The sequence below is a fragment of the Sciurus carolinensis genome, chromosome X (assembly GCF_902686445.1).
Source record: "Sciurus carolinensis chromosome X, mSciCar1.2, whole genome shotgun sequence".
Lineage (NCBI taxonomy): Eukaryota > Metazoa > Chordata > Mammalia > Rodentia > Sciuridae > Sciurus > Sciurus carolinensis.
This window is the reverse complement of record NC_062232.1, coordinates 16,490,326-16,499,910: the sequence shown is the minus strand read 5'-3', so window position 1 is coordinate 16,499,910 and position 9,585 is coordinate 16,490,326.

Genomic DNA, 9,585 nt, shown 5'->3' with positions numbered 1-9,585 from the left:
CAGTATCTCATTCCTTTTTATAACAGAATAATATGCCATATTTTGTTTATCTATTCATCTGTTGATGGACATTTGGGTTGTTTCCATGTTTTGGCTATTGTGAATAGTGGTGCAATGAGCAATCACATACAAGTTTTCATCTAAACAACTGTTTTCAATTCTTTTGTGAATGTACCTAGAAGCAGAATTCCTGGGTCATAGTAATTATATGTTTTAACGTCTTGAGAAATCGCCAAACTATTTTCCAAAGTGGCTACACCATTTTACGTGGAATTTTTAAGATTAAGAACTCAATTTCTTTAAAAAATATAGAATTATTTAAGTTTTGTATTTTTTATTGCATGCATCATGGTAGTTTATATTTTTAGAAGAATTGGTGCATTTCATCTTTTTTATTTAAAAATATTTTTTTAGTTGTAGATGGACCTTTATTTTACTTATTTATACATGGTGCTGAGATTTGAACCCAGTGCCTCACACATGCTAGGCAAGCACTCTACCACTGAGCCACAACCCCAGTCCACATTTCATCTTAACTGGTAAGTTTTCGTGTAGAATGGTTTGTGGTATTCTTTATTGTCCTTTGATGTCCACAGGGACTGTGGTGATCTCCCGTTTCTTTTTTTTCTTTTCTTCTTTTTTTTTGTATAGGGGATTGAAGCCAGGGATGCTCTACCACTGAGCCACATCCCCAGCCCTTTTTACCTTTTATTTTTTTAGAAAGGGTTTGGCTAAATTGCTTAGGACTCGTTAATTCGCTGAGACTGGACTCGAACTTGCTATCATCCTGTCTCAGCCTCCCCAGTTGCTGGGATTACAGGCGTGCACCACCATGCCAGCATAGCACTCTGTTTCATTCTTGATATTGGTTATTTGTGTCTTTATTCATTCTCATTCTCTCTCTCTCTCTCTCTCTCTCTCTCTCTCTCTCTCTCTCTCTCTGTCCTGTCTAGCTAGAGGGTTATCAATCTTATTGATCTTTTTTTTAGATGTTGATGGACCTTTATTTGATTCATTTATTTATATGTGGTGCTGAGAATCAAACCCAGTGCCTCACACATGCTGGGCAAGTACTCTACCATTAAGCCACAACCCCAACCCCAATCTTATTGATTTTATTCAAAGAACCAGCTTTTGATTTTTTTTTATCTGTTGTTCTTCTGTTTTCACATTGATTTCTGATCTTTATCATTTCCTTCCTCTGCTTGCAACCTTTCTTCTTCTTTTTTCTTTCTTTTCTTTTTTTCTTTTTTCTTTCTTTCTTTCTTTCTTTTTTTTTTTTTTGTACTGGGGATTGAACCTAAGGGTGCTCTACCATTGAGTTATACCACCAGCGCTTTTTATTTTTATTTTGAGAGAGGGTCTCACTAAGTTGCTGAGTCTGGCCTCTAAATTGCAATCCTCCTATCTCAGCCTCCCTAGTAGTTGGAATTACAGGCATGCACCACTATATTTGGTTCTTAGTCTTCTTTTTCTAGGTTCTTCTATTGGGAATTTAGATTAATACTGAGAGATTTTTCCTTTCAGCACTACTTTATCTCTGTCTTGTAAATATTGATATGTTGTCTTTTCAGTTTCATTCAGTTTGCTCATGGCTCTTCTTCTGTCTTCAACGTCAGCAAAGAAGCCAGGTGTGGTGGCACACACTCTAATCCCAGCAACTACAGAGGCTAAGGCAGGAGGATCACAGTTCCATCTTGGGCAATTGAGCAAGACCCTGACTCAAAATAAAAAATAAAAAGGGCTGGAGATATAACTCAGTGGTAGAGCAACCCTGGGTTCAATCCCTACTACCCCCTTCCCCCCAAAAAATCCTCAACAATGAGCTGATGGCATCTTTCTTGCATGTATCACTCCAATACTCTCCTGCCTCCCTCTTTCACTTTTGAGTACCCTTGTGATTACATTGAGCCTGTCCAGATAATCCAGGATAATCTCCTGATTTCAAGATCTTTAATTTAATCACATCTACTAAATCCCGTTTGTTATGTAAAGTAACATACTCCTATCTACTGGAGATTGAGAGTTTGTTTGGAGGTTCTAGCAAGGGAGTGCAGCTGCTCTTATACACCCTTGACTAAAGAACAGTCCTTCTCTATCAAGGGAAGGTCATCCTCTTCCACCAAAGATTCGACTTTGGGAGGGACACACATTGCACGTGAAGTGGTGAGGGAGGCACTCAGGGACACTTGACCACTGAGCCACATCTCCAGTCCTATTTCGTATTTTATTTAGAGACAGGGTCTCTCTGAGTTGCTTAGTGCCTTGTTTTTGCTGAGACTGGCTTTGAACTCGCCATCCTCCTGCCTCAGCCTCCCAAGCTGCTGGGATTACAGGCTTGCACCATCGGGCCCAGTTCTTCATATGTTTTGAGTCTCTTGTTAAGTATATATGTATATATAATTTATCATTGTTATGTCTTCTTAATGTACTGATGCTTGTGTCATCATGAAATGTACCTCTTTGTCTCTGGTAATATTTTTTGTCTTAAAGTCTCTTTTGTCTATTCAGCCTCAGTCAGGAATGTGCTTGCCTCAACCAATATGGTGGCCTCAGGTTGGGAGAGATGCTTATCCTTCCCTCTCAAATTGTCACTTCCTCTGATAGTGCAGCTATGCCTTGACATGGCCCACTGAGACTACTTTATGGCAGAAAAGCTGCCACTCCTCAAGATCAACCCTAGCAGAACTTCCATGTTTCATTTCTGTTCAGAGTATATCAAAGAGTGGAATGGCTGGGTTATATGATAATTCTGTACTTAACCATTTGAGGAATTGCCACACCGTTTCAAAGCAGCTGCACCATTTTGCATTCCCACCAACAGTATGTGAGGGTGCCAGTTTCTCTGCATTCCCACCAACACTTTAAGACTTTTTTTTTTTTTTTGGCAGTACTGAGTATTGAACCCAGGCTTCATACATACCAGGCAAGTACTGTACCATTGAGGTACATCCAAGCCCCTGTTATTGTGATTTCTTTGGCTGCATGTTTTTTTTAATTTCTAATTGTTTATCCTTCAGCAGATTTTTTTTTCCTTTGAAGTCCATAATTTACATTAAGGTTCATTTTTTGTATGTTGTGTATTCTAGGGTTTCTTTTCTTTTTTTCAGTGTTAGGATTGAACCTAGGCTCTCTGCATGCTAGGTAAGTACTCTGCCAATAAACTACATGACCAGCCCCCATTCTAAGGAGTTCTGACAAATGTCTAATGAATAGATTAACTGTCCTAAAAATCACCTATGCTCTACCTACTTATCCCTTCCTCCCTTCAAGTACCTGCAGTCACTGATCTTTTTACCGTCTGGAAAAGTTTGACTTTTCCAGAATGTAATATAGTTGGAATCAAACAGTATGTAGCCCTTTCAAATTGGCTTTTTTTTTTTTAAAAACTTAGCAATATGCATTGAAGTTTCCTCCATGTCTTGTTTTTTCTGACTTAATAGCTTATTTCTTTTTAGCACTGAATGACATTTCATTGTGTGAATGTACCACAGTTTGTTTATCCATTCACCAATTTTCAGTCATCTTGGTTGTTTCCACAGTTTGGCAATTATGAATAAAGCTGTTATAAACATTCACACGCAGGTTTATATGTGGACATAAGTTTTTTTTTTACATTTTTGTAGTTGTCAATGGACCTTTATTTAATTAATTAATTAATTTATTATTTATATGTAGTGCTGGGTATTGAACTCTGCCTCACAAATGCTAGGCGAGAACTCTACCACTGAGCCACAACCCCAGCCCCTATATGTGAACATAAATTTTTAATTCATTTAGGTAAATACCAAAGAGTGTGATTGCTGGATCATATGTTTAGAGTCTGTTTAATTTTGTAAGAAATTGCTGAACTGGCTTCCAAAGTGGCTGTATCATTTTGCATTCTCACCCACAATAAGTAAGAGTTCCTACTGGTTACTATGACCTTTGGATTCAAGGCATCCTACTGAGGACAAAGTGGTATCTAATTGTCATTTTGATTTGCATTCTCCTAATGCCTAATAATGTTGAGTATCTTTTCATACACTTGTTGTTCATTTGTATGTTCTTTGGAGAAATTCAGATCCTTTGCCATTTTTTATTTATTTATTTTTAAATTATTGAGTCTTTAAGAGTTCTATATTTATTCTAGGTACAAATTTCATGTCAGATTTATGATTTGCAAATATGGTGTTCCATTCTGTGGGTTTTCTGTCCACCTTCTTTTAGGGAGTGGGGGAGAGGATTGAACCCAGTGGCACTTTACCACTTAGTTACATTTCCAGACCTTTTAAAATTTTATTTATTTATTTATATTTTTTAGCTGTAGATGGACATAATACCTTTATCTTATTTATTTTTATGTGGTGCTGAGGATGGAACCCAGTGCCTCACACGTGCTAGGCATGTGCTCTATCACTGAGCGACAATCCCAGCCCTTAAATTTCATTTTGAGACAGGGTCTTCCTAAGTCACCGAGGCTGGCCTTGCACTTGAGATCCTCCACTTTAGCATCCAGAGTCACTGGGATTACAGGGATGCAACACACCCTCCTTCTGAGCATCTTGTTAGTGTTCTTTGAAACATAAAAATTTTTGATTTTGATGAAGACCAGTTTATCTAAGCTTTCTTTTATTGCTTGTGGTTTTGATGTCATACCTAAGATTCCTTTGCTAAATCATGATTTACTTTTGAACCCATGAATTATTTAGTAGCATGTTAGTGTTATAAATAGTCATTAAAAAAACTTTTATTGTTCCTTTCTATTAGAGAGTGAAGTCTGTTCAATCTTGATTCTTTGAAATTTGTTGAGACTTCCTTTGTCATTTATGTGTTTGTTTTTGGTACTGAGGATTGAACCCAGCGGTGCTTAACATCCCCAGCCCTGTTTTATTCTTACTAAATTGCTGAGTCTGGCTTTGAACTTGTGATCCTCCTGCCTCAGCCTCCCAAGTCACTGGGATTACAGGTTTGTGCTACCACACCTGGCTTCAATGCATTATTAATCTAGGGTAAACAGTTTCATGATCTGTAACAGAGTTTTAAGGAACATGTGAAACTGCTGGAACAGTCTTTGACTTAAAATAATCTCTTCCATAGTTCATATTTTTTCAGGAAAACTTAACCATTGTTCCTCAAGCTTCTATAAAACCAGTCCAGCCTCTTTCTATAAAATACATTACAAGAATATTTATTACCCTTTGCAGGGTGGGTATAAGATATTTCACTATATTTGCTGTCAAGTATTCACCAGAGAAATTGTTACTGGAAATATTACTTTTGGGAAATGCTATTTTGTCAGGCTGAAATATTTTTTCTAACATCTTATGTTAATGATGTACCTAAAAGTAATAAAAGGGTATTCAAAATGAATCTGAGTAATTTTTCTTTTCTTTAAGATGGGTCTTGCTAAGTTTCTGAGGTTGGCCTCAAACCTTGAGATCCTCCTCCCTCAGCCTTCCGAGTAGCTGGAATTACAGATATGAGTCACCACGCTCAGCTTTGAGTAAATTTTCTTTTATCAGTATTAAGAACATTATTTCAGGTGACTATTTAAAAACATCTCATTTTTGCACAAAAAGACTAAAACTATAAATTTACTTGGGTAATTATTTTAAATCCTGATATAGTTTTACAAATACATGATTGGTTTATTTACTAGAATGATGCCATCATGTATGACTTTTAATAGATATTTAAATAAATATTTTTGGATGGAAAAAAAGATGAAGAAAGGGGAAAAAAAAGAAATGATTGGTTTAGATTAGAGACATTTTTGTTCATCATAAGTGGTTGACCAAGCTGGGCACAGTGGCACAGCCTGTAATCCCAGTGTTTCAGGAAGCTGAGGCAGAAGGATCAGAAGTTTGAGGTCAGTCTTAGCAACTTAGTGAGACCCCATCTCAAAATAAAAAGGGCTGAGGACATAGCTCAGTGGTAAAGGGTCCCTGGGTTCAGTCCTCAGTAACACAAAAAAGATAAATAAATAAACATTTCAAAAGCATAGAGGAACCTCATTTGGAGGAATAGATACTATTATTGGAAAACAAATAATCTATAATTTTGCCTAAATAACATTTCTGTGAATTGAATGCTATTTCAAAATTTATTAGAGAAACTTATATATGAAAAAATTATTTTTAAACCATATAGTACTGTATTAACAGGGCCTATTACAATTTTCAATAATAATTTAAAGGAATTCTAAGGCTAAAATTATGAAGTGCTTTCACAGATAGTTTATTTAAATGAGCAAGGCTATAAGATAAATATGAATGAATAAATGTTCTCTTTTAAAGAGGGGAAATAATGAAAAATACAAGGGGAGGAGATCACTCATTTTCAGGGTTTTGTTGTTTTTGTTCACAATTTGGTATGTGGTCCTCCAGGGGAGTGTCCCAGTAGTTCCATTATTTATTTAAAAAATTAGATGAAATCCAATAAACTAAGTAAAAAGACCATAATATTAAAATTGAATTGAAATTTTTATATAAGCCCATGACTAAGAATTACATTTGCAGGACTAGGGTTGTGGCTCAGTGGTAGAGCACTTGCCTGGCATGTGTGAGGCACTGGGTTTGATCCTCAGCACCACATGAGAATAAATAAATAAAATAAAGGTATGTGTCCATCTACAACTAAAAAATATTTAAAAAAGAATTACATTCGATATCTGTTGCTCCATAACTGTATTACCACAAACTTAGGGGTTTAAAATAAGCACATTACTCTCTCACACTTTCTTTTTTTTTTTTTTTTTTCTGTCTCACACTTTCTGTGGGTCAGGAGTCTGAGCGTGGTTTAGTTAGATGCTCTGCTTTTGTGTCTCATAAAGTTTTAATCAAAGTGTTGGCCAAGGGCTGAGAGTGTAACAGTAGCAGAGCTCTTGCCTAGCATGGACAAGACCCTGAGCTTCGTCCCCAGTACCTTGGCCAGGCCTGCAGTTTAATCTGCTTCCAAGACCATGTGTCTGCTGGCAACCTTTAGTTCCCTGCAGCCTGCCACACTGAGGGCCTCCGTTTCTTGCAGGCTGTCAGCCAGAGGCTGCTCTCAGTTCCTTGACATATGACCCTCTCCATATAAGCAGCTGGTTTCTGCAAAGTCAGCAAGGGAGAGAATCTCCTTGTAAGAGGGGTATTACAGTCATAATGTAGTCATTATGTATATGACATAATCATGTATATGTAATCTTGTACATCTGTCACCTTTGCCATATACTACTGATTAGAAAGAAGTCACAGTTCTTCCCACGTTCAAGAGGAGGGGCTCACAAAGGGACATGATACACCAGGAGGCAGGGATCATGGGGAGGCCACCCTAGAATCTGTCTGCCACAAATGTGTATTTTTTTTCTAGCTCTGTCTATTGAAGTGCCCTAAAAGCAATATCACTTCATAATAAACAACACTGCTGGCCAGGTTGTTGTCTCTAAAACCCATTTCTCATAAAAGAGAAGAGGGGCTTTTTGAAGGAATGACTTATTTCAGGTTGGGTCAGGGAAAGTACAAGGAGAGCCAGAAATATCTTATTATGCTAGAAGTCAGTAAAATTCTCAAGGATCAATGGAGTCATGTTCCATTGGATATAGTCATGACATTTAGAATACTACAAATGCTAGTAATAGCAGTGATGTAAAACAGATGGAATTTATGAAAATGCATGATTTAATAATGATGCTCAAAATAGGGAGTCACTATTTGACAAAGATATTAAATCAACTACTTACTATGAATAGTGGTAGTAGTAAAAATGTAAGCAATTTTATTCAGTATTTCCAGTAAAATCTGTATACTTAAGTAACCAAATATCCCCAATAGATGAGGGAAAGCTGTACTTCACAAATACAAATTAATAAATGCAGAAGGGATGATAGATTTAGAAAAACATTACTTTGCAAATTTTAGTGAAATTATCATGATAATGATAGGATCCTTGTGATTACACTGGGCCCACCTGGATAATCCAGGATAATCTCCACATCTCAAAATCCTTAATTTAATCACATCTGCAAAGTCCTTTTTGTCATGTCATGATAATGATTTTCATGCTAATCATCATTATCATATCAAAGCATGAATACTGATATTAAAATGGTTGATTAGAACTGGATTTTAAAAATTTTATTATTATATTATTTTGGTCCTGGGGATTGAACCACTGAACCACATACTCAGTTCTTTTTTTTTTTTTTTTTTTTTTTTTTTTTGTGGTGCTGGGGATTGAACCCAGGGCTTTAGTGCTTGTAAGGCAAGCACTCTACCAACTGAGCTATCTCCCCAGCCCACATACTCAGTTCTTTTAATTTTTTTTTTTTTACTTTGAGACAGGGTCTTAATAAATTGCTTAGGTCCTCACTAAATTGCTGAGACTGCCCTCAAACTTGTAATACTCCTGCCTCAGCCTCCTGAGTTACTGGGATTACAGGTATATGCCATCATGCCCAGCAAGGACTAGATATTTTTTAAATGCAAAGGTAATAATGAATATGTCACTTAGTTCAGGACAAAAATATACTGTAAAATGGAGCGATTAGGCAGTCATCTTTTTTTTTAATTTTAATTTTTTTTGGTACCAGGGATGGATCCCAGGGACTCTTAACCACTGAGGCAAATCCCCAGTCCTTCTTTTTTTTTTTTTGTATATATTCTATTTTGAGACAGGGTCTTGTTAAATTACTTAGGGTCTTGCTAAATTGCTGAGGCTGGCTTTGAACTTGTGATCCTCCTTAGGCAGTCATCTTCTTAATCCAGCACTCAATCTTAAAATCATTAATGGATTAAACTGTATATTACCTCTCTTCTGATGTGATTTGACATGAATACCTATTACTTATAGAACATTCTAGCAAAAAATGTATAATAAAAATGATACATGATGCTGGGCATGATAGTGCATACCTGTAATCCCAGTGACTCCGGAGGCTGAGGCAGGAGGATTGCAAGTTTGAGGCCAGCCTTGGCAAGGTCAAAGCCAGCCTCAGCAATTTAATATGACCCTGTTTCAAAATAATAAATAAAGAGTGCTTGGAATGTAGCACAGTGGTACAGAACCTCTGAGTTCAACCCCTAGTACTGCAAAGAAAAAAAAGTTACAGAAAATGCTGAACATAGAAGAGTCAATTTTTATCCAAGAGATAGCAACTCAACAACATAATGTGGCATATTTCTCAGAACAATTGTAGACAATCTCTTCCATGGTCAATGAACATCACAAGGAAAGGGACCTAAATTATCAGATGCTATTGTGGTACTCGAACAGATTCAAGTTTGGATCAAACTAGTGTGAAGGGTATTTTTGTTTCATCTGGAAAATGTCTAATAGTCTTAAGTATTTAATCAAATTAACAGATGGAGTTTCTTGGCAAAAAGTAGTAGGTTATAAGGTAGTATGTATGCTGCAATCCATTTTTGCAAAAAGTACACATGCACACAAGAGTGTAGGCAGAGATCTAGAAGGTGCAGGTACTTAAATGTTAGTAATGGTGACTCTCTGTGGGGGGGATTGTTGCTGTAATAAATGACCCCAAATGTAGTGGAAAGAACACAATTTTATTTTCTTACAATTCTGGAAGTCAGAATCCTGAAATGAGTTTTATGGGACCAAAAT